This window comes from Anolis sagrei, chromosome 5, assembly GCF_037176765.1.
Source record: "Anolis sagrei isolate rAnoSag1 chromosome 5, rAnoSag1.mat, whole genome shotgun sequence".
NCBI classification, from domain to species: domain Eukaryota; kingdom Metazoa; phylum Chordata; class Lepidosauria; order Squamata; family Dactyloidae; genus Anolis; species Anolis sagrei.
The window spans coordinates 157,781,577-157,807,834 of record NC_090025.1 but is presented as its reverse complement, the minus strand read 5'-3'; the positions used below and the strand labels follow the sequence as shown (position 1 = coordinate 157,807,834).

At 41.4% G+C, this 26,258-nt stretch overlaps 1 pseudogene; it reads left to right on the top strand.

Annotated features, from left to right (window-relative positions):
* Positions 1-4,536: 4,536 nt before the first annotated feature.
* Positions 4,537-26,258, top strand: part of LOC132776054 (sodium-coupled monocarboxylate transporter 1-like) — a 39,365-nt pseudogene continuing 17,643 nt past the window's right edge.

The following is a 26,258-nucleotide window of genomic DNA, read 5'->3' as shown; positions in this document are numbered from 1 at the left end:
GGTATTTCCCTGCGTCCACGCAGCTGACTCGGATCTTTCTTGAAAGCTTTTCCTAATTAGGGACTCCAGCCCCGCCCATCTACTCCTAATAAAGCCAGGCAGCGGGGCTTGGAGACTTAATTCCTTTTGTCCGCGAAAGCAGCAACAACTCGGTGTTCTCTCCTAAAACAACTATTGGTTTGACTCAAGGACTCCAGTTTGACTACTCTAACAAGACAGCAATTCCAACTTGTGTTCTGGGACCTTTGTTTATCCTATTTAGGCTAGTGGGAGGACAAACCCACTCCCTCCCTCTAAAAAAATAAATAAAACAAACATCACCCTTTCATGATTACCTGTCCAAACATACCTCCCGTTACAAACCATCACGAAGTTTAAGATCAGCTGGAGAGGGCCTGCTCTTGGTCCCACCACCACCGTAAATGCGGTTGGTGGGGATGAGAGACAGGGCCTTCTCAGAGGTGGCACCTTGCCTGTGAAATTCCCTTCCCAGTGACATCAGACTGACCCCTTCCCTCCTGTCCTTTAGAAAGAAACTAAAAACCTGGTTATGGGACCGATCATTTGCACAGGAGCAGTAGCAATCGGGAATAAGACTCAATGTGATATGTATGATAATGGACTGATCTAGACACTGATTCTAAACCGGTGTGATTTTAATAAAATGTTTCTTAATGTTATGTATTTCAATGAATTGTTTTAAAATGTGTTTTATGATTGTAGATAGCACTTGAATGAGTGCTTGTTGTGAAGCTGCCCTGAGTGCCCCCCATCCCCCCCGGGGGTGAGGATGGGGTACGAAATAAATTAATTTTTTTGGCAATCACATTTTTTGCTTTACTTGAAACATATAATACAATATGGTGATGTGCATTTGAATCTCCATTTGTCTACGGCACTCATTGTGTGATCCTGGTTTTGTTATTATGTTCCTTCAAGTAGTTTCCAAATTATGTTGGCCCTAAGGCAAACTTTCCTTGGCAAACAAAGGGGTTTTGTGATTCAGGCACTCTCATTTTAGGCTCTTTCTGTCCTACAATATTAAATACAGATTATCTGCTTTGAACTGGATTATATATGGCAGTGTAGACTCATGTAATCCAGTGCAAAGCAGATAATGTGGATTATCTTGAAGGAGTCATGGATTATTGTGAAGGAGTCATGTCCCTTCAATCTGCTTTGATAATTTGGATTATATGGCAGTGTAAAAGGGGCCAGGTAACAGTTCCATCTTGTCTCCTGCAAATGTCATCAGTTGAGGACCCCTCCTCCCAGCATCAACTGCTGCTCTCTGTCAGAGGGAAGAGAGAGGGGGCCAGGGGACAGTTCCACCTTGTCTCCTGTGCTATTCTAATAATGTATGTAATGTAATGTATTGTAATATATTGATATACATATAATATTGATAATATTATATGTAATGCAATATAATACTAATAATATGACATTATAATTATATATTTATATCACACTAGCCATCCCCTGCCACGCGTTGCTGTGGCTCAGTCTGCTGAGCTGGAAAATAATTAGAAAGTGTTGGTTTCTAATATATGTAATTTCTCTATGCTTGTGGGTAAACAGTATTTCTTGCAGTGTCTTTGTCAGTGTTGATGTGGGGATTGTCTGGTTTGCCTACTCTGGAACATGCAACATATAATTGTCCTTCAAATCTATGCTACTATATCTCTGTGTGTGTGAATCATATCTATCTATCTATCTCTATGTCTGGAAGGCTCTTTGTCAGGAGGGCTTTGATTACATTTTCTTTCCAGGGTGAAGGGAGTTGGACTGAATGGCTTTCAGTATTTTCTGTTGGTCATGGGAGTTCTGTGTGGGAAGTTTGCCCCAATTCCGTTGTTGGTGGGGTTCAGAATGCTCTTTGATTGTAGGTGAACTATAAATCCCAGTAACTACAACTCCCAAATGTCAAGGTCTATTTCCCCCTAACTCCATCTGTGTTCATATTTGGGCATATGGAATATTTGTGCCAAGTTTGGTCCATCTCCATCATTGTTTGAGTCCACAGTGCTCTCTGGATGTAGGTGACCTACAACTCCCAAACTCAAGGTCAATGCCCACCTAACCCTTCCAGTGTTTTCTGTTGGTCAAGGGAGTCCTGTGTGCCAAGTTTGGTTCAATTCCATCGTTGATGGAGTTCAGAATGCTCATTGATTGTAGGTGAACTATAAATCCCAACAACTACAACTCCCAAATGACAAAATCATAATTTTTGAGTGATGGTCACTCCTTGTGTTGTGAGACGTTTTGTTGCCAAATTTGGTGTGATTTTGTTCATTGGTTCTTTTGTTTTTAAGGTACTGTTTGAGAAAACAGTGCTCCAAAGAAGAAGTTATTATTCAAGGATAGCAGTATATCCAGACAAAACCAGCAAGCTGATGGCTAGTTAGAATCCCCAAGTTTCCCAGTCGCTTTGAAGCCATGTTTGCAACAGACTAACAGATAAGATACAGTCATGGACAGAGAACAATGGACTATAGTTATGTTATAGTTGTGCCATTGTTAGGATCCCACGTGTGCTATAATGTCAATCAAAATAATAAACTACACATGAACAACTGTATAGCTAACTTAGACCAATGAAATGATTTGTCTTTGGGAACCAATGAAAATGTATATTCCATTTACTATAAAAGCTCTGCAGCCCCATTGGGGGTTGTGACAAACCCTTTGATTGCATCCCTGTATGCTTGTTTGTCGTTATTGCTATGGCTAAGCAATAGCTTTTTGCAGTTTAAAAGATTCAACTTTAGTGGTGTCTATCCTTGCCCTCCCCATTAGAAAGGGGGCTTCTGCCTTTTTGGAAAGTATTTTGGTTTCTTTGCCCCTACATTTTCTGGAGGTTCCACCAAGATCGTTTCTGAGGGCAATTTTGGAGGGGACCAGAGAGAAGGTTTTGGGACCTATGACTTTATCCTTCCTTTGTACGGCAGAAGGGGAAAACTGCCTGCATGAGAGCCGGGCCCATCATAAATCAATAGCCGCCAGGCTTTCTGGCCCTAGCTTATTGTCCTGAGTAGAGGGCTAGTCGGTTGAAGCACTGCAAAAGTCTCCAGAAAAGCCCGGGGCGTAAGGATGCGTAAGTATAGATGAAATGATTTGTTGATAAACACCCTCAATTAGTGGAAATATAGTTCTGCAGCAAAAATTCCTTTGGACTAGAGCTGTGTGGGAGTGAACAGATGTCTGATATTAATTTTATTTAAATAATATTAATACAATATTAGTACTGATATTGTACTATGCTATTTTTTTTTTGTCGTGTCAGGAGCGACCTGAGAAACTGCAAGAGAATTGGCCGTCTGCAAGGATGTTGCCCAGGGGACGCCCGGATGATTTGATGTTTTTATCATTCTTGTGGAAGGCTGCTCTCATGTCCCCGCATGAGGAGCTGGAGCTGATAGAGGAAGCTCATCCACCTCTCCCCGGATTTGAACCTGTGACCTTTCGGTCTTCAGTCCTGCCGGCACAGGGGTTTAACCCACTGTGCCACCGGGGGCTCCTACTATGCTAATATAATATATTGTATGCATATATATCTTCTTATTTATTTATTTAAGACATTTATATGCCGCCCTCCTCATCCCAAAGGGGACTCAGAGAGGCTTACAAGATATATATACATACAATATACTATGCTAATATAATATATTGTATGCATATAGATCTTATTTATTTATTTATGACATTTATATGCCGCCCTCCTCATCCCAAAGGGGACTCAGAGCGGCTTACAAGTATGCTAATATAATATATTGTATGCATATATATCTTATTTATGACATTTATATGCCACCCTCCTCATCCCAAAGGGGACTCAGAGTGGCTTACAAGATATATATGCATACAATATACTATCCTAATATAATATATTTATGCATATATATCTTGTAAGCCGCTCTGAGTCCCCATTGGGATGAGAAGGGCGGCATATAAATGTCGTTAATAAATAAATAATTCCTTAATGGTAAAACCCTAGCCCGAAGCCTTACCCTAACCCCTAACCCTAAACTTAACCCTAACCCTCCCCTCCTTTCTATCCTTCCACCAGACAGAAGTCTATTCCCGCCCTCAGCGTGCCGCTTTCCCCTTCCCTTATTCACAGCCGCAGTGGCGGAATGTGCGTAACGCCCGGCACTTCTGGACCCAGCTATCATACTATCACCGTTTTGGACTCCCACCATTCCTCACTGCCTCAGGCTTTCCTCCCCGCCCCCAAGCCCCGCCCCCCAGCCGCTTAAGCGGGAAAAGGAAGGGTCCTGAGGCAGTGAGGAGTGGTGGGAGTGGGAGTCCGAAACACCCGAGGGGAGGGCTCAAGTTGGCCCCCGCCTGGAATAACGGGTCCTAATGGGTCCTAGTGTGAAGCGCGCGCGAGGCAGAAACCGCTGCGCCGGGTGGCGGTTGCCGGCGCGTGCGCACGAGCCTGCGCATGCGCCGCAACTGAGCCCGCGAAGCAGAGGCACGCGGGAAGGGAAGGGAGGGAAGGCGGCGGCCGGGCGGGCTTCTTCTTCTTCTTGGGCGGCGTCATGGCGGATCCTGGGCCTACTCCGAGGTACCTGACCCCGGAGGAGCTGGCCGAGCGCTTCACCATAGTGGACTACTTCGTCTTCGGCTCGACGCTGGCCTTCTCGGCCTGCATCGGCATCTTCTACGCCTTCAAGGGGGTGCACAAGAGCCACAAGGACTACGTCATGGCCGGGCACAGCCTGACCTGCGGGCCCGTGGCGCTCTCCCTGACGGCCAGCTTCATGTCTGCCGTGACGGTGCTGGGCACCCCGGCCGAGGTCTACCGCTTCGGCATCTCCTTCGGCCTCTTCGCCTTCGCCTACGTCTTCATGGTGCTGATCAGCGCCGAGGTCTTCCTGCCCGTCTACTACCGCTTGGGCATCACCAGCGCCTACGAGGTGCGGGCCCTTCCCAGGCCTTCCCTTTCTCTGCAGTAGTCAAAGGGCCCTTCCACACAGCCACGTAACCCAGAATCCCAAGGCAGGAAATCCCACAGTCTCTGCTTTGAACTGGGTTATATGACCCCACACTGCCATATTTCTCGCACTTCTACCCCGCCCTTCTCAACCCCCGAGGGGGGGACTCAGGGCGGCTTACAAAAAGGCACAATTCGATGCCGGCACAACAACAAGGTAAAACAAATTCAACATATAAACAGTATTATTTATTTCACAGTTTTCTATACCGAGCTTCTCAACCTCATTGAGGGACTCAGCCATAAAAAACATATACACTCATTAAAATATCATATATCACAATTACAAAAACTACTTTAAAAACGCTATATATAAAACTACAGTGGTCAGTCGTCCTATTAAGATGGATCTACATCAACTTCCATCCAGGGTCCTATGGTGTTGTCTCATTCATCGAAGGCCTGACTCCACAGCCACGTCTTCACCCGTTTCCTAAATGTTAGGATGGATGGGGCGGTTCTGGCCTCCAGAGGGAGAGAGTTCCAGAGTCGCGGGGCCACCACCGAGAAGGCCCTGTCCCTCGTCCCCACCAGGCGCGCTTAACCAATTAAACAAATTAAAACAATTAAACAGTAATCAATCAATTAAACAAATTAAAACAATTAAACAGTCCATTATACATCACAGTCCCAAAGAACAATCTAGTACTCAACGTTTATCAGCTCAGAGTCCATAAATTCAAAATCCACATTGTCCAATCCAATTCTAGTCTTCGTATTGTCGAAGGCTTTCATGGCCGGAATCATTGGGTTGTTGTAGGTTTTTCCGGGCTATATGGCCATGTTCTGGAGGCAATTTTTCTCCTGACGTTTCGCCTGCATCTATGGCAAGCATCCCCAGAGGTAGTGAGGTAGTCACTACCTCTGAGGATGCTTGCCATAGATACAGGCGAAACATCAGGAGAAAAATTGCCTCCAGAACATGGCCATATAGCCCGGAAAAACCTACAACAATTCTAGTCTTCGCTTGTGCCTTATCTATCCACCAGATTACCCAAAGGCCTGGTCCCAAATCCACGTTTTTAATTTCCTTCTAAAGGAAAGGAGGGATGTTGATGACCTAATTTCCCCAGGGAGTGAGTTCCACAGGCGAGGGGCCACCAAAGAGAATGCCTTGCTCCTCGTCCCCACCAATCTCACTTGTGATAGAGGTGGGGCTGAGAACAGTGCCTCCCCAGAAGATCTTAGACTCCGAGGTGGGACGTAGAAGGAGATGCGTTCGGACAGATATGCTGTTCCAGTTCAAAGCAGATACTGGGATTTCCCGCCTTGATATTCTGGTTTATATGGCTGTGTGGAAAGGCCAATAGTGTCTCCACACCAAAGCCATGCCTTGTGGAAATCACTGGAGCTGCATGGAGTTTGTCTTAGAATCATAGAGTTGGAAGAGACCTCATGGGTCATCCAGTCCAATCCTCTGCCAAGAAGCAGGAATATTGCATTCAAAGTACCCCTGACAGATGGCCATCCAGCCTCTGTTTAAAAGCTTCCAAAGAAGGAGCCTCCACCACACTATGGGGCAGAGAGTTCCATTGCTGAATGGCTCTCACAGTCAGGAAGTTCTTCCTCATGTTCAGATGGAATCTCCTCTCTTGTAGTTTGAAGCCATTGTTCCTTGTCCTAATCTCTATGGAAGCAGAAAACAAGCTTGCTCCCTCCTCCTCTCACATATTTATACATGGCTATCATTTTCTCCTCTCAGCCTTCTCTTTTTCAGGCTAAACATGCCCAGCTCTTTAAGCCGCTCCTCATAGGGCTTGTTCTCCAGACCCTTGATCATTTTAGTCACCCTCCTCTGGACACATTCCAGCTTGTCAATATCTCTCTTGAATTGTGGTGCCCAGACCACAATTATTCCAGGTTTGGTCTAACCAAAGTGGAATAGCATTACTTCCCTAGATGTAGACACTATGCTCCTATATTTATATCCTGTCCTCACCCCGTAGGGGACTCAAGGCAATTTGATTTCATATGGACATACATAGTTTTTGTTTTGGTTTGTGTGTGTGTGTGTCAGGAGCAACTTGAGAAACTTTAAGTTGCTTCTGGTGTGAGAGAATTGGCCGTCTGAAAAGACGTTGGCCAGGGGACACTCAGATGTTTTTTGATGTTTTACCATCTTGTGGAAGGCTTCTCTCATGTCCCTGCATGGGGAGCTCCTCTAATTTGAACCACCGACCTTTCGGTCAGTAGTCCTGCTGGCACAAGGATTTAACCCATTGTGCTGCTGGGGGCTCCGAACATACATAGTAAAATACATTAAAGCAATCATTAAAATCATACCAAACCTTAAGACCAGTTATTTAAAATCACATAATCCAATATCATAGTCCGAGGCCGCTCCAGGTTGTTACTGCACTAATCCATATTCTCTTATTGCACTGGTAGATTACTAACTGAATGCTTGGTCCCACATCCATGTCTTTAGCCTTCTCCTGAAGGTCAGGAGGAAGGAGGCTGATCTAATTTCACTAGGGAAGGAGTTCCAAAGCCGAGGCACCACCACTGAGAAGGCCCTGTCTCTCATCCACACCAATCATGCTTTCATAGGAGACGGGACCGAGAATAGGGCCTCCCCAGAAGATCTTGACCTCCTAGCTGGCTCATAGAGGGAGATACATTCAGACAGGTAAACTGGGCTGGAACTGTAACACAAAAACATATAAGATTAGACTTGCAAGAACCTTGCAGATCCCACCAAGAACCCAATATACCTTCTACAACTGTCAGAGGCCTCTGAGAAGCTCACAGACAAGACCTGCAGGCAAGTCTTCCATTTCACTCTTTTTTGCCAACATCAGATATTTAAAGGTACGAGGGTTATCCAGAAAGTAAGGTTACAAGATTTTTTTAAAAAAATACAAAGAATGAATATATTTTAATAAAACTTATATGGATTGCAGCATAGATATTACATTATTTTTCCATATAATCATTCAGTTCAATACATTTTGTCATCCATGGGATGAATTTTTGATGCCCGTGTCTTCGATTTTCACCTTGTTGGAAAATTGTTTTCCACCAAGGTGTTTCTGCAATTTAGTGAACAGGCGATAGTCACTGGGTGTGAGATTGGGTCTGTGAGAGTGGTGGCTTAAAACATCCCAACCAAATGAAGTCAATAATTTGTGTGTTGCATGAGAGAGATGAGGACGCGCATTGCCATGAAGGAGACAGATTCCCGCCATCAGCATCCAACGTTTGTTTTGGATGACTCTCCAAAGTTTCTTCATAGTCTCACAATGTATTCCGTACCCATTTTGTCACATGTATTGACATTATGTCCTCTTCATAAACTGAAACTTCTGCGATTAATTGCAACAGTGTTCTTGCCCTTAGCATTTAGGTAGCATATTACAGTACAAACTTCACACTTGGAGGGAAACTGAATGAGGATGCTCATCTCTAACCTTCAGCGCAATGCCAGTCAATGAGCTACTGATGACTGGACTGGCACTTCTTGTTCGCTTCTGCTGGCATCCCGCTACACGTCAGTGATACCAACTTCCCCCGAGAAAATTCACTGCAAGAGCTACATGTCTTGTAACCTTACTTTCCGGACAACCCTCATATATTGCACGAGTAACAGTAATAAGCCTATCCTCATTGCAATTGTCTAGTCCCTCTTAAAAGCAAAATAAACTGGTAGCCAATCTCACAGCAGCATTTTACTTGCAAGTTAATAGCACAAAAGTGGAAGGCTACTATTTTAAGCACAATTACATAAGAAAGTTAACCAATGTGAGACTTATGTAGCTGACCCATGGTCCAAGGATGTTATCCTAGAAAGATGGGGTGCCCCTCTGTTGCACAGAGCTTGTATTCCTAAAACGGGCCTGCATTTTAATGCGTCTTAACACTATGCAAAAGTATACTCTAATTATAAATCAATGTAGGTGAATTCCTATAAATAAAGTTATCACAACTAATATTCCCAGAAATCGTTGAAGAAAAATCCATATTTGTTGAACCATTTCCTTCCCTCAGTTTGTTTTACTCTATTCCACCACACCACACCCATCTGCCAGAAACTGTAATTTTATAAATTCCCTAGTAACTGCGATTATCCTAAAAAGTGTTAAGATGTAGCAGAATGGTGGATCTCCAGCAGCATCCCAGGCGCTTCTGCTTTGTGCTGCCAGGAGAAGGAGGGATTCACTTCCTGTTTCAAAAACTGCCAGAAGTACTCTGCATATTAAATATAGATAAGTTTTGTCTCTAAAGGTAATTTTTCTGTTTTACAGTATCTGGAACTTCGATATAATAAGTATATGCGTCTACTTGGAACTGTGATGTTTATGACACTGACGGCAAGTAAAGCATATAATGCTTGTGGTGATCTATACACTTATGAATAAGTTATGTGTTCTAAATAATAGTTGCATCATATTTCGTTATGAAATATTAAAATGTCTCATTTATGCCAAAGTAGTTGATTTTAATGGCAGTAAATGATAGTTCAAATCTGTCACGCTGACAATTTATAACTGCAAATCTGTATACTAAACTCTTAACGGTTTAATATACAATCTTTCTCAACTATCCTTTTCCTCAAACCATAGGCCTCTTCTGCACTGCTATATAATCCAGATTATCAAAGCAGAAAGTCCACATCTGCTTTGAACTGGATTATATGAGTCTACAGTGCAATATAATTCAGTTCAAAGCCTATAATCTAATTTTATGCAGTAGTGTAGAAGGGGCCTATATCCTTAACAGCCTCTTTATCCACACCCAGGCCCCTTCTACACTGCTGTATAATATCCAGATCTTCTTTGAACTGAATTATATGGCAGTGTAGACTCATATAATCCAGTTCAAAACAGATAATGTGGATTATTGTTTTTGATTATTTATTTATTTATTTAGAAGTTTTATATACTGGTCTTCTCACCTCCAAGGAGGGACTCAGACTATATATATCTAGACTATATGGCAGTATAGAAAGGGACTCTGCTAACTGTTCAAACTTCACATCCCCTTCTCATTCTATCAGGGTACATCTAAGCTATAGAATTAATGTTGTTTGACACTACTTTAACTGCTATAGTTGGCTATGGAGTTATGGGAGTTACCTTAGTGAAGCACCAGCACTCTGACAGAAAAGACTTGTAAAACTATAAAGCTTGTGATTCCATAGCATTGAGCCATGGCATGCTCATGCAACTTTGCATGACTGTATATCCCTAAATTCATGCAAAACATGTGCTTTCCTTTCTTTGACCCCTGTGGAGAGCATAGTGTGCATTTTAAAAGCCTGAAACATCTGATCAACCGATCAAGCTGTCAAACAGACACACAGGTGGTTCAAGGGAAGAACAAATGGAGAGCAGTTAGAACTTTCTAACTTACACTTTAGAATCTTAAACAGAGGTTGAATTAAGAATTGGAAGATTATTTTTTAATTCCCCGTTATGTGCTGGGCCTCATATGAATACATGCAAATCTGCTTGAGTTTATATTAAGATATTTGCATGTGTGCTTATATGGTCCAGTGGATAATGGAGGGAATATGTTATTCAAAAAACTTCCACCAGATGTTCCTCGTCTGTCCTCTATCTTGATCTGCTTCAAAAGAAGGCTGTGAGGACGCTGGCTGACAGGTTTGTGTGTGGGCCTGCTGTCAGGTCCTGGGATTTTTTGTCTAAGATTTTAAATTCAGAGGGCCCTTCCACATAGCTCTATATACCAGAATATCAAGGCAGAAAATCCAGCAATATCTGGTTTGAACTGGGTTATCTGAGTCCACACTCAGATAATGTGGGATTTTCTGCCTTGAAATTCTGGGATATAGGGCTGTGTGGAAGGGCCCAGATTTTGGTGCTGTCTGGAATCGCCCTCAGTATAAACTGCCACTAAAAAGTAATTTTAAAAGATACAATCTATGTCACATGTGTGTTTGTTCCACTTCTACAGATCTTATATACTGGAATTGTAATCTATTCTCCATCACTGGCTTTGAATCAAGGTAAGCTATTATTTTGTGTAACAGCGCTTTTCAAAACAGCAAGGAAAAGATAGATCAGGTCAACTGTATGATATTACAAGATTTATTCCAATCTCTAGAGGTCAAATACTCAGCAGTTAATTGAAAAAAGCGACTTGGAGTTTCTACATTTCTAGCATCTATTATAGTGGATTTTATCATTTGCACGATTTAGCCACTAATGAAGTTTTAAAATAATTTACAGAGGAATCCCATGCATTATTAATTGGAAAGAGTTTTACTCTTTTTATTGGGGCTTAATCCTAACTCAATGTGCATTGGATTGTGGCTGAAATCATATTGAAGAAGTAAAAAAAAAAAGAAAAAAAAGAGAGAGCGCATTTAGTGATTGTAGAGAAAGGAAGACATTGGAAAAATAGGCTTTTCAGAGTTGGCAGATTTTGTCTCTTTTTTTTTGCCACTCGCCTGTATTCCTGGACAAAGTGCAATTGCTACCATACTACACCAACAAGATTCTGATCTGTTAGCTTAGAAGGTTTTATAACCAATTTATAAAGGAAAAAAAAACCAAAACAATAGGCACTAATTTGCCTTTTACATTTAGCCACAATTTGGAGGAATAGCTGCTTTAAAGGCTGGATCTACACTACCATATAAAATCCAGGGTGCTTCCAGACTTCGCAGAAATGTGCACGAAATAACCCGGCTGAGCATAAATGTAATACTGTGATTTACTGATTTGTCTTTTCCCGTCTTCTGTCCCCACACCTTCCCCCAAAACCTGGGCTTTGCCGGGCGGCTGTCCCATGCCATCGCGGTTTGGGGGGAGGGGATGAGTGCCCACCTTGGTTCTCCGGATTCATGGGGCCTGAAGAACCGAGATGGGCTGTGGGGACCAACCTCTGGTTAGTCGTGAGACTACCCAGTGGTCAGTACCCACAGGGCCCATATCCCATTAGACCCGGACTTTTCATGGGGTATCCAATTAATTTGGGACAAAGCAGGGTTACCTGCTTTGTCCTTAATTAATCTTCTTTTACCAGAGGCGTTGTTTGTACGCCTCCGGTAAAAGTCCGACGGCCCTAATTTTGGGCCCTGTCTGGAAGGGGCCCTAGATTATCTGATTTGAATTAGTTTATATGGCGGTGTAGATTCATATAATTCAGGTCAAAGCAGATAATGTGAATTATATGCTTTGATAATCTGGATTATATGGAAGTGTAGTTCCAGTTTGAGGCCCCATCTACACTGCCATATAAAATCCAGATTATCTGCTTTGAACTGGATTATATGATTGAAGACTCGTATAATCCAGTTCAAATCTGATAATGTGGATTATATGGCAGTGTAGATTCATCTTAACTTTCCATATAGTAGTGCAGCCCTAACTCAAAGATGTACTGGTTTGAGCAGGTTAAGATTACACACAAACCTTTTCCAAGACTACCTAAATTGGTCTGATGTCTGCTATTTATTTATTTATTTATTTATTTACAGCATTTGTAGCCCACTTTTCTCAGTTTTACGGCGACTCAAGGCAGCTTACAGAAATTGGCAGTCAGTCCTCTTCTACGCTGCTAGATAATCCAGATTATCAAATCAGATAATGCTTTGAACTGGATTACATGAGGCCCCATTCTACACTGTCATATAAAATCCGGATTATTTGCTTTGAACTGGATTATATGACAGGAAAGACTCATATAATCCAGTTCATGTGGATGATTTGCTTTGATAATCTGGATTATATGGCAGTGCAGAAGGGGCCTATATGAGTCTACACTACCATATAATCCAGTTCAAAGCAGATAATATAGATTTTATATGGCAGTGTAGATGGAGCAACTGTGTATATTTCTTTGCTTATCTTCCCGTCTGGTCCTCTGCATTTATTTAAAAATATTTTATTTAATTTTTTTAAAAAACTATATTTTTTCTTTACATTCTCAGTTACAGGATTCCAGTTGTGGGGATCTGTTGTTGCAACAGGATTAGTCTGTACTTTCTACTGCACACTGGTATGTAAGCAGCTCATTTTAATAAATATATTAAAATGTTACCTATTGATAAGAGTTATCAATAAAGCATTGCAAAATTTAACTTTCATTTTAAGCTCCTTCTACACAGCTGAATAAAATCCCACATTATCTTCTTTGAACTGGATTATATGGTAGTGTGGACTCAGATAACCCAGATATTCTGGGATTTTCTGCCTTGATATTCTGGGTTATATGGCTGTGTGGAAGAGCCCCAAAACCATTTACTAGCAGAATGAAATCAGCTAAAACCTGGTATCCATTGAGTGCATTTTTCAGCTGATAAAAGAAACATTTTCTTCTATAGTTATCATGACTCTTGTGGGTTTTGGACTAGAGCTGTGGTTCTCAACCTGTGGGTCCCCAGATGTTTTGGCCTTCAACTCACAGAAATCCTAACAGCTGGTAAACTGGCAGGCATTTCTGGGAGTTGTAGGCCAAACACTTGGGGACCCACAGGTTGAGAACCACTGGACTAGAGATTCCTAACTCTCCTTCACACAAGTATACTGTGGATATGACATTCTCTTATGTGGATTCCAGTCAAAGAAGGAAAGGCACACATTTTAGTTCTTATAGCTAAGTTTGGGGCCCCATCTACACTGCAATATAAAATCCACATTATGTGTTTTGAACTGGGTTATATGGCAATGTAGACTCATATAATCCAGTTCAAAGCATAGAATGTGCTTTGACAATCTGTATTATATGCCAGTGTAGGTCCAGCCTGGGATGATTTGGGAAAATACGTTTTTGTTCAGTGCTTTAGAGGCAAGTTAGTCATTTTCTCTTCAGAGGGCTTTTCATTAAGTGCATGCACTATATTTTCAGATAGGTTTACTTTCAGAGGCTTAAAGGACAATTTCTATATCATATTCTTAGTTAAGTATATTTAACTTTAATCAAATAACTTCTCCTGGGCCAGTCCAACCCCTGCCCTCATGAAACCTTCCATGCACTGATAAGGAGTAGAATGGCTCCTTTTCCCTATGCAGCTGATGCCCAGTAATTGTGAATGCAAAACAGTTAAAAGTTGCTGATGTAGAATACGGGTCCAAATCAAAATGGCCATGCTTAATGTTTTCTACAGAAATGCATTATTTTGGTTTTCCGTTTTATGTTTTTTAGTTCTGTTATGCTTTGTGTTATATTGTGTTATGCTTTTGTGTAATATTGTGTTTACTGTATTGATGGGCATGGCCTCATGTAAGCCGCCCAGTCCCCCTGGGGGAGATGGAGCGGGGGTATAAATAAATTATTATTATTATTATTATTATTATTATTATTATTATTATTATTATTATATCAATAGCTTTATAATCAGTAGAATGGCTCTCCTTTTCCCAATGCAGCATGATTGAGAATATAGACACTGATATTTCACAAAATAGAAAGAATTTCTTATAGTTAGATGATAATGTTTATTTGTACCCCACTTTCTCTCCACAAAAGACACTCAAAATGGCTTACACTGAAAGCATTTCAATACAATTTAAAATCTACAGATATTCAAACATTAAAACAATTAAATTATTATTATTATTTTATTATGAAATTTTATTTGTACCCCGTTAGCATCTCCCGATGGACTCGATGCGGCTTCCAAAGCCAAGGCCTCAACACAACAACAGCATAACAAAACACTCAAAACAAAATCAAAAACATAAAGCAATAACAACAAAACATTACACCATAACACAGTAAAAACTAGGGCCGGGCCAAGTAATGGGTACAGATTAAAAAGTGCTGGGTGTGACAGGTGGTATGTTGGAGTTCAGGGCAAGTGCAGTGTGCAGAGAATCTAAAAATTCTAATAAAGTGCTTCTGGGACATAATGCTGGAGTTTTCCTATTCCGGAAAGGCACATCGGAATAGCCAGGTCTTCAAGCTCTTCCTAAAGACTGCCAACGTGGGTGCTAGTCTGATGTCTTTGGGGAGGGTGTTCCAAAGTCTGGGGGCAACCACAGAAAAGGCCCTGTCCCTCGTCCCCACCAAACATGCCTGTGACACAGGCGGGATTGCGAGCAGGGCGATCATAAACGGATGATAAATATCAATAGATCCTGGATGTAGATGTTTATTTAGATAGCAGAGATAAGTTGCTCTACACAGTATCTGCCTTTCCGATAGGGTGGACTCAAGGCAGTAATCTGGACTGATGTCTTCCAGTTTGTCATGATGATAAGTGGATTTTTCGCAGTGATCTTTCGAACATTAGTAATCAAAGGAGGATTTGGCCCCATTATAGAGGATGCTCGTCGTGGAGGAAGACTACGATATTGGGAGTAGGTGTTTGTTTTTATTTGATAGCATTATAAGTACCTCAGATATTAGTAATGGTGTTTAAAGTTTGTGAGCTTAAGTTATCATGAGTGAATGGCTCCAGAGCAGACCTACACAACTTAACAATTAAAATATGCTAAACTTTAGGCTGCAGATAAGTTTTTAGTGCTTTATTTTCCAAGTAAAGATATAATTAATTATTAAACTCTTTTGCCAATAAACTATATTATAAAAAGGGAGATTTTTCAATTAATATAAATTAATTACACGTATTACTTAAGATTTGTATTTATCATGAAATCACATTTATACTAAAAATAACTTTGCTGCACTGTACAAGCTTGAATACATTTCTGAGGTTTTCTTAAACTTTTCATTTAGTTAATTGGACATATTACAGATTGGTTTTCAACAATCAGTTCATCATACTTCAAAATAATGTCTGACCTTAGAGAGGGAATCAGACATTAATGTAACCTGACAGGTGCCCTCATGGCAAAGGTAGGGAACAAGCCAAAAACACAGCAAAAAGATTAAACTCTAATTCCTCCTGAACTAGAGACAGAATGATGATGGCTGGTTTCCACAGGTCACATGAAAAACAGGAGATAGTGCACAGTGGCACTCCACCTGCCAAGTTACATGATGGGCACAATAGTGACTGGTGGAAAGCAGGTTAAGTGGGACACTACTGGATAATTTCAGGCACAAGTTATGCATGGACAAAGTAATAGTTACATCTGTACTTTCTTTTACATCCTGTACATTTTTCACAGACTCTGAAATCCTTTGGCAGGCCACCAGTGGCCCGTGGGACTGTATGTAGTGCAGGTCTGCTGCAGAGGAATCCAGTTATTAATGCAATTCTTATCATAGAAAGAGAAAGAATAGCTTATTCACTCATGTGAAGTTTCCTCCTAGATAAAAAAGCATGTCTCCTAAAAACATGCTAAAAATATCATATATTTTGACCCTCTGTCATATAATGGAATCTACACTTGAGGGTGACAAAGATGGGGGCTTTTGTTGAAACAGACTCCATAGAAAGAATAAAAACATAAGCACTGGCAGACTGGGTTCAAAAGACAGTCCTTTACCTTTATGTATTTAAACAAACAGTGGCAATGTGTGGCCATTTTGGTTAGTCCTAGTAACAGTCCAGTCCAGTAACTGTGTAAGTCAGTGCTGTCCAGATGCATAATTCTTAGATGCCATGATAGTTCCATATACAATTGATGTATCTTTTCTCTCTGATATTCAGAATTCTTCAAAGTATAATGAATGTGTGAGTATACTGTCCAGAAATTTGAAACTATTTTCATGGAACTTCTTCTAGCCCAAAATTGTTTGATTTGCACATTAAAAAGCCTGGAAACGATTTGAAGTCACTAAAGGACTTAAGGGTGTTTATTTCATTTCATCACACGTATGGCAACTAGAATTTTTGGGGTACTCCAAATAGCTTTTGTTTTTTTAAGTTTGGGCAATGCTTTGACTTGCTGCTAGATCAGGGCCCTTCCAGACAGGGCCCAAAATGCAGGCCCTGTCGGACTTTTACCTGAAGCGTGCAAATTACACCTCAGGAAAAAGTAGATTAATTCAGGATAAAGCAGGAAAACCCAGAAGTCTGTCCCCACAGCCCAATTTGCTTCTTCGGGTTCCATGAGCCTGGAGAAACAAAGAGATCACCTCCCTTCCCACCCCCTCCCCCTGCAAAAGCCTTGCTCCTGCCCCCTGCCTCCTGGTGCATCATTCTATTGCCTTATGGCAACCCAGTATTTTTCTTTATTTTAAAGTCTTTTTTTTGAGTGAGGAGTTGGGTGGCCTGGTCTCATCCCAAAAGTTTACAGGATGGCATGGGGACACCCACCTGGGAAAGCTTGGTTTTGGTGAGAGGTGGGGGACTTTAGCCCGCTTTGGAGTAGATTTCTTTAACCTGCTCCGAAGTAGGTTTAAGCCCTGTGTGGGAGGGCCCTCAGCCATCTTTGAAGCCATGCTCTAATCGGTGAACCAAGGATAATAAGAATATGCTCTGAATGACTTTTTTTGGAAGTTTCAGAGCTGAGGAAATAAAGAGTCAGCTATTGCTTCCATTCATTGTGCAGCACAAAGATTGTATGTAATTTTTCTTTTCTTTTTGAGGACATTATTTGCTTCATTTGCCAATAGTAGAGGAATGTTTTGAAATTGACTATTTTACTTTTATTTGGATCACCATTTGAATTACAGGCTTCCTATTCATAAGTGAAACTTTAAAGTCACTTTCCTTTTTGCATTAATGTAGAGTTTCAGAGTTGAAACAGTCATCAAGACCTTCAGTTTATCTCAAAACTTAATTTCTTTGGTATGAAAGCATTTATTTTTTTCTCATTTTTATTCCAGTCCTATCTATCCTATTGAGAAATAGTAGATAGAATATCTAAATTTTAATCAAGACACACAAAGTCATTGAGAAAAATTCAAATTCTTAATGGCCTAATTGCTCCTTTTTATACTTAAAGTATGCTATAGGTTGTATCTTTAAAGTCTGCCAATTTTTTACTTATTAGCTTCCAGGATTCTTTCTTACCTATATCGAAACCATTTGAGAGAAATTTCTCCTCAGGGAATTACGTTTCATTTAATGTGGGGAACTATCACAATTGTTGCATTTTCTAAATTAAATTTGCATTTTCGGATCTGCTTTTTTTTCTCTTAGTTTTGATCCTAACCCTTTGCAAAGGCATACTTTTTGGACTGTCGTTGTTGGTGGCACTTTCACTTGGCTTGGCATATATGGAGTAAATCAGTCTCAGGTTCAGCGATATGTTGCTTGTAAAACACGACTTCATGGAAAACTGTAAGCTCACATATTGTAAATTTGATGTTCTAGTCAAGAAATCCTCATGTGTAGCAGTAGACTGCATATATACTCTTATATGTGCAGATATTTAGTGTGGGGTTCAACTTACATGTGATAGATATATATGAAGTTTTATCATGCACTAAACATCTTGGGTATATACCTGATTCTAAAAAATGATTCACACATGGAATTTTTTTTCTATATATGGATTATCAAAGCGATTAAGCGTTTTCATTGTTTGGTAAAATCTATACTTAAAAAATAATAATTTAAAAATCCCAAAATCAACAACACATTCCTTCTTATTATATAACTGCTGAAACATAGCAGTGAATGATATCTTATTAAACTATAGTGTGGTCCAAAAGTCCCAAAAGAGCCTGATGTTTTAATAACTTTCTGCAAAAAAATTGAAAAGATTTTACCTTTAGTTTAATGTAATGTAATTGTATTTCCCATATTTATTTTATATGATGCTATGGTATGTTGTAAATCAAAAACAAAAAGGAGTATTTAATATTGACACCCCTTTGTGATTTTTAGCCCACCTTGTATTTGTCTTACACTGTATCCAAGGTTCTTGTGTTTTGTGAATATGATAAAGGCAGAGGGACAGGATGAAGAAATCGTCACAGGTGGATTGATGAATGAAGGAAACCATGCCCCTGATTTTCTGAAACCTTAGCAGAGCAGTTGATGACATCATATCTTGGCGGTTTCTCATTCATAGCAAATATCATCAGCAAAATAAAATTAAATATTAATGTTTGGTTTAACAATAATTTATAATCTTGCTAGTTCAGTAAACATCATTCATAAACAAAGAGGGTTTCAAATTTAGTATTGCCTGTATGTAGAAACCAGGTGTCATCCAGTTGGATGTATCAGTTGAAACAGTATTTGACTTGCTTTCTCAGTGGGACCTATATGTAGAACCATCCTAGGACGTTGTAACAATTTCCCCCCAATTTTCCATTGAGGCAGACTGTTTCTTTCTATGTAGGTTTTGTATTTAAATATTGAGTCTTATACTTGCATTTTGTTTGAATTTACATATTAACAATGAAGTTTTGGTTTTCTTTAGCATAACTTCTTCTTTTCAAGTTGGTCTCAACTTATAGCAACCCTATGAACGAGACACCTTCTAGACACCCTGTTATTAACAGCCCTGCTCAGATCCACAGACTTAGGGCTATGACTTCCTTGTTCACATTTAAATAAGTCCACTTGTGATACTGTCTTACTTTTTCTCTCCTGTCTTCAACTTTACTAAATGTTATTGTATTTTCCTGTCAGTCATCTGCTACCATTTAAGGCTTTTGTGTGCATGCCTTCAGAATAGTTTCTTCTGTCCTTCTTGTTCAGTCCTTTTTAGTTGCTTTAGCAGAATCATAAGTTATGAATATTGTTTATGCTTTATGAATACTCTTTTTCCTAAGGGGATTGAGCTTATTTTCCCCCTCATTATTGTACACCATTTACACCGTAATAATAACTCCTTTAGCATGAGATTGAGGGCCTTTCCACACAGCCCTATATCCCAGAATATCAAAGCAGAAAATCCCACATTATCGGAGTGTGGACTCAGATAACCCAGTTCAAAGGAGATATTGTGGGATTTTCTGCCTCGATGTTCTGGGATATAGGGCTGTGTGGAACGGGCTTGAGCTACCAGAGACCCATCCAGTACCAGGCTGTAGTGTATTAAAAGCTTTTGGAATATGTCCTTCTCATGATGAGACCCCTACACAATATTTATTTTTAGGGAGTTTTCTGCTGCTACTAGGTACTTCTGGGAAATGCAGGTTATGACATTCCTCTTTGGTACTTAGCTGTAGTTCTACTTTCACTCTAAGGAGTGATGGGACTCTCATTTCCTCTCTTCATGTGGCCCTGGTTCCTCTTGAACTATAGTTCCAGTTCTTGTAAAAACTATGGTTCCAGTTCACTAGTAAACGTTTAGGAGTCCTTTTCCAAAAATGATTGCTCCAGCAGGTGGTCTCCATAACCATCTCCATTAAGTTAAGCTGGCCATACCCACAGTACACATATCACACATGTTTTCCATTAATCTCAGCACTCAGTGCAAATGGAATTGCTGCAAAGCAGGCAGAAGTATGGTGATATGCTCATTTTCATTGGGCCCACCACCTCTTTGAAATACTCTCCCCCATTTCCCTTTTTACCAGGGGGGCCGCTAAGATCTGAGGACACAAATGTGACCTGATTCTTGTAGTACTCTGATGGACATGACAATTGTACTGAAATCTACTGTCAGCCTTTTCCAAAGCGGTCATGTCTTTTAAACAGCTCAGCAAGTCTTTTATATATAGGCTGTTACTTTGGCTGGAGTAGTTTGGCCCAGCCATATTTGTGTTTCTTCTTCGTGTCTATCTGAAATGCGCACCTATAGATTTTTCCCCACGCATGCGCAGCAGACCATAACTTTCTAGAGTTTTTTAATTGATTTTTTTAGAAGGATAGACCCTGCCCATCCCCCCGACAGCCCACATGCCCCAAGGCAGGGCTTAACCTCAGTTCCTTTTTCCGCGCCAAACAAGCAGCATCGTAGAACTTCTCCTTGTGAATTACTGGATTGTGTTAACAACTACCAACCTTCTCCAATCCTGACCTACGGACCGGCTAGACTACTCTTCTGCTTCTCTCATACAGGCTAGATGTCTTCCCTCTGTTTTAAGAATTGTCAAGCCTGCGGGGCTACCCTCCCTGAGGCTGATAGGCACTCTAAATGCCTCCTTTGTTTGTTGAGCTTCACAACTAGGGCTCGCAAGGGCAGGGACGCCCGCCTAAAAGCCCTCCTTTATGAGCGTGCTTTGGCTTCCCAACCAGCTACCTCCCCCTCCCAATCCTCCCCAGTTCAAGAGCCCTCTCAGCCCCTCTCCCCACGTGCTGGGGATGGGCGTGAGTTTATTCCGGCAACTGCTCCCTCTGCGGAGCCGCCAAGAAAGAAAACTAAAACTTCAAAACAATCTGTGAGATCTGCAAAATCAAAAGACAAAACAAACAAACAGAAAAAGGGACAGTAACTCACTGGCACTCAGCCCTTGAGCCCTCCTACCTTGGAACCGATCCACCAAGTCCCCGGTTCCGTGCTCCAAATCTAAGAGCCTCTCCCAACAATGCTACACATGGAAGGCCCCACCCAGTTCCCCCCTTTTGAACTCTTAGCGCCCCACCTCCCTCTGGAAGCCCAACCCACAGCTGACCCTTCCATTTTCCCCCCACCTCACCCTCCCTCTCAGCCTTCACCTCCTCCTCTAAATATTCCTGATTCTCCGGTACCATGAGAGACTCCTCCTCCCTCTCAATCCATCTCCTTGATGCACCCTTCTCGGCGCCGGCGCCGCTCTCCTTCTCCTCCCTTGGAACGCTCTCCAAGCCCTTCCCTCCAACCTTCCAAAAGATCCAGGACCCACTCTCCTGACCATCATCAACCTTATCCATATCAGGATTGCCCTTATCCTCTCTACCCCCCTCTGCCTTTCCCAATGTACCCCTTTTACTGTCCGCCTCCTCCAGAACATTTCAAGGGGCTTAATATACCCCATCCCGTTGACCCAAGGTACCCTCAACCCTCATGCATACCTCCTACAGCCACACTCTCTCACCCTCCAGAACAACATAATGAAACAGAACCTCAACCAATCCTTCAAGATCCCCCCTCCCTCACCAATCGGACTCAGAAACTATTGATCTTGAGTCCAGTGAGGACACAACTATTATCCAGGACCCCCAACCAGACCCTGACATTTCACCTCAACAATTGGAAGATTTTTTTAAAAAATCAGCCTTACTAAAAAGACTCTCTAGAGCACTAAATCTTTCCACCCCAGAGCCTTCAGATACAGTCTTAAACCCTTGCTTCACCTCCTCTGAACAACAAGCACCCACTTCTACTGTGTTGCCCACTCTGCCTTACTTCCTTAAGATACTAAAAACACTGGAATTGCTCCAGCACTAGTTCCAGCAACGCCTAAAAGGGCAGAAAACTTGTACCGTATTGACCTTACCTTGGCCTCCTGGCTAGCTAAGATGCCCAAAGCAAACTCAGTGGTAACTGATGCCCAACCAAAACCTATACAAAGAAACCAGTCTTCTCCTTCTGACAAAGAGGGAAAGAAACTGGATGCCATGGCCAAAAAATTCTATTCCTCAGCATGCCTTTTTGCTCGCATGGCTCACTATGGAGTATATATGAGTGTCTATCAGAACTTTCTGTGGAACAAGATCTCCCCTTATTTGGACTTATTACCAACATCTGAACAACCATTGGCCAAAGCTTTTGGACAAGAGGCCTTCCTTTTGTCCAGCCTCCAAAAAGATCTTGCAAAACATATGGCCGACACCTCAGGCAAACTTATTGCAGGCTCGGTAGCCCTCCGCCGCCATGCCTGGCTTAGAGCCGCTACTCTTTCCCAATCACAACACACTCTGGTAGAAGACCTTCCTATGGATGAAGCAGGACTATTCAACCCTGAGACTGACTCTCAGTTGGAACATTCACATAAAATGAAACAGACAGTATACAAATATGATCAACAACCATATCCCTACCAATGTCAACGCTGGGCACCTTACTACCACCGCTCTCAATTCTACAATATACCTTCCAACACATCCTTCTACAGAGGACGACAAAGACCACGCTCTCCTTCTACATCTACAAGGAGACCTCCTCTTCCTTCAAGAGGTCAGTACCGTGGTACCAGATCTACCAAAAATACCAAATGACGTTTTTAGCACTCCTTTTCTTACCCCCCTACCCTCCCTCACCTACCTCTCAACCGCTTACTTTCCTAGACAGACTCCACCATTTCCTCCCGGCATGGCAGTCTATCACTACAGACGCCTGGATTCTGGATATAGTTGACAGAGGATATGCCATAGAATTCGATACCTACCCCCCTGAAGGAAACATCCTCCTTACCCAACCCTCCCCAACTCTCTGGGAGGAGATAAATTCCTTGCTTTACAAAGGGGCCATTTCTCCCACCTCCTCCCACGAAACCACTTCATGCTTCTCCCGCTATTTTTTGATAGACAAGAGGGACGGAGGCTTACGCAAAGTCAATTCATTTATTACACCACGGAAATTCCGCATGGTCACTCTTCCCAACATACTTCCCTTCATTCCGGAAGGTTCTTGGTTGCCCACGGTTGATTTAAGGAATGCGTACTTTCATATATCGATTAGACAGTCCCACCGCAGATTCTTGACCTTCGTGATACACCATAACTACTTCTCCTTCAACTTACTTCCATTTGGCTTATCCACGGCACCCAGGGTATTTACTAAGTGCATGTCAGTAATAGCAGCCCATCTCTGCCAACGAGGCATCATGGTTTTTCCGTACCCCGATGACTGGTTACTATGTTCTTTCTCCAAAACTCAATTATATTCTGACATTCGCTACACCTCGTCTCTCTTACAGGACCTCAGCCTGGTCATAAATCAAGAGAAATCCCATATTCTCCCAACACAACACATCCAATTCATAGGAGCCATCATAGACTCCAATGCACAAAGGGCCTTTCTCCCAGAAGACCGCTTCTCCAACCTTCAAGTCACCATCTTCAACCTCCAATGCTCTGGACAAATGAGGCCCTCCAAAACTGGTTCCTCAAATCATTTGACCTTCTCCAAGACCCCCAGTCCAGGGTCTTATACGCACCCCTCACTGTCCTCCAATCCCTCACATGGTGGACAAAGGAGTACAATGTTCGCTTGGGGATGCCCTTCAACCAACCTCGTCCTTCCATGTCCCTCACAATCGATGCCTCCAACACGGGTTGGAGAGCACATCTCAAGGGATTCCACATTGTTTCGATTCTTAATTACTCCTCACACTATTCCTGCATGGCTCGATATTGGTTCGAAGCTAATTTAAATATGAATTCTTAATGACTTTAGAAACTAACGAACACGATCAACCAAGCCTACTATTCACCCATAGGTGCGCATTTCACAGATAGACACGAAGAAGAAGTATAGGTTGCTTACCTGTAACCATATTTATTCGAGTGTCCATCTGTGAAATCCGCACAACCCGCCCCGTCCTCCCCGCTATATCATGCCATAACCTAGCTGAGGTTAAGCCCCGCCTTAGGGCATGTGGGCCGTCGGGAGATGGGCGGGGCCTATCCTTCTAAAAAAAATCAATAAAAAAATCTAGAAAGTTCCGATCTGCTGCGCATGCGCGGGGGGAAAACCCATAGATGTGGATTTCACAGATGGACACTCGAAGAAATACGGTTACAGGTAAGCAACCTATACTTATCCACTATTATGGACTAGATTGCTATTCCCACCTGTAAAGCTTTATAGAAATAATTGTATCCAAATCAAGCCTGCCTAATTTCCAATAAGATGTTTTGTTATTCTGTCATACATTTGATTCTCTGATACTATGAAGAACAGGTTGTTTCCAATAGTTGAGGTTCTTCGAGTAGCTATCTGTGCCTTTGCACAAACTGCCCTATCTGATAATAATTTTAATAGGAAATAAAGACCGCAAGATTATTTTTGATCAAAGAAGTCCATTTGTTTGAATGTTAATTTAATTTAACTGCTTAATGTGCAAGAATGCAATGTGTTGTCTCAGTGGAATAATGGGAGTAACTGTTTTCTTTTCATACTTCAGCAAGAACAAAGCACTTTTAAGGTTCTTAACTTTTCTTACAGATCTCTGTATATAAATCTTGTGGGACTCTGGGTAACTCTATCTTCTGCAGTGATGTGTGGACTTGCAATGTATTCTGTATACAAGGATTGCGACCCATGGACAGCAAAATTTGTGGGCGCACCAGATCAGGTTTAGTATTAATGATAAGTAATTATGTAAATATGAATTTAGATTCGATATACTGCATGAAAATTATATTTTCCTATCACAACCCCTAAGACTCACCATCCCCCTCCCCCAGTTGTTTCCGTTGTGGATGGAGAATGGAGGGGATTAAAGAAGTATTTTCTTTTGTTCCCATGATCTGCTAGTGTCCTCCAGAGGTTTCAGAAGAACATATTGATGGTCTACATCTAGCTAAGTGAACATAGCTAGATGTTTCCCTGACCTCCTCCTCTCCATCAGCATTGCAGTGGCCATGGGGGAGGAGGAACTGTCACAGCAAACAATGAATTTTTTAACAGTAGTGTGGGACCTTGGGACATTGTGAGATCCCAAAAAATCAAGAGGTCTGTGGGGACTGACCCCCGGCACTACCTGGGAGTCAGTTCCCACAGACCCCATATCCCATTAGAACCGGGCCTTTGTCTTAAAATTAAATCATTTTTACCAGAGGCATTGTTTGGATGCCTCTGATAAAAAACTTGACAGGCATTTATCGTTTATGACTGTCAGAACCACAGAAATCCAGTATTTTACTTGGATAAATATAATAAAATAATAAAAAGGGGACATCTGCATTTCTGAAGAGATATCATGAATTTCAAATAAACATCTGTACAAACAAATCACATATATTTATGAGTGGTTCTTCCAGTGAAATTTACCTGATGCACCATACCACTCACCTTAAGAACTCTCAGTTTTCCCCAGTGAGTAGCTAAAACAAGTTAATTAACCATGACATCATTATCAGCATATCTGAACGCCTATACCCTTCCCTTTTATATCTCTATTAGTGACAGAACACATAAATTTTACCCCTTGGATATACATAGCATTGCAAATCCCTTCTGCAACATGGGAGGATTCTGTCAGTCACCATGCCTTTTGATGAGTAGGCTAATTCATCTCACACTGACTTCATATTTACTGGCTGTTCTTTCTCCAATAGGGCAAATACCTTATTGTTATATTGGTGGCTTCTTTCTTTGCCTGCATCATGTGAGTGTCTTTGAAGGTCTTTCAGAATCTGCCACTTGTAGAAAATGCAGCATTTTCTGACACAAGTCATCAGTAGATAACATATTACATCTCTTCTTGTTCATTTCTCTTTACTGTATTGTGCAGTCCAGTTACTAACTTTCAGACTTAATTCCAAATGCTGATAGTTATCCATTTAGCCTTTAAAAAAATAATAATCTTTATTGAGATTTTTTCAATTAAAAACTGTATATAATAAAAAACAAAGAGAACAAAAAACAAAAAGAGGTACAGAAAACAA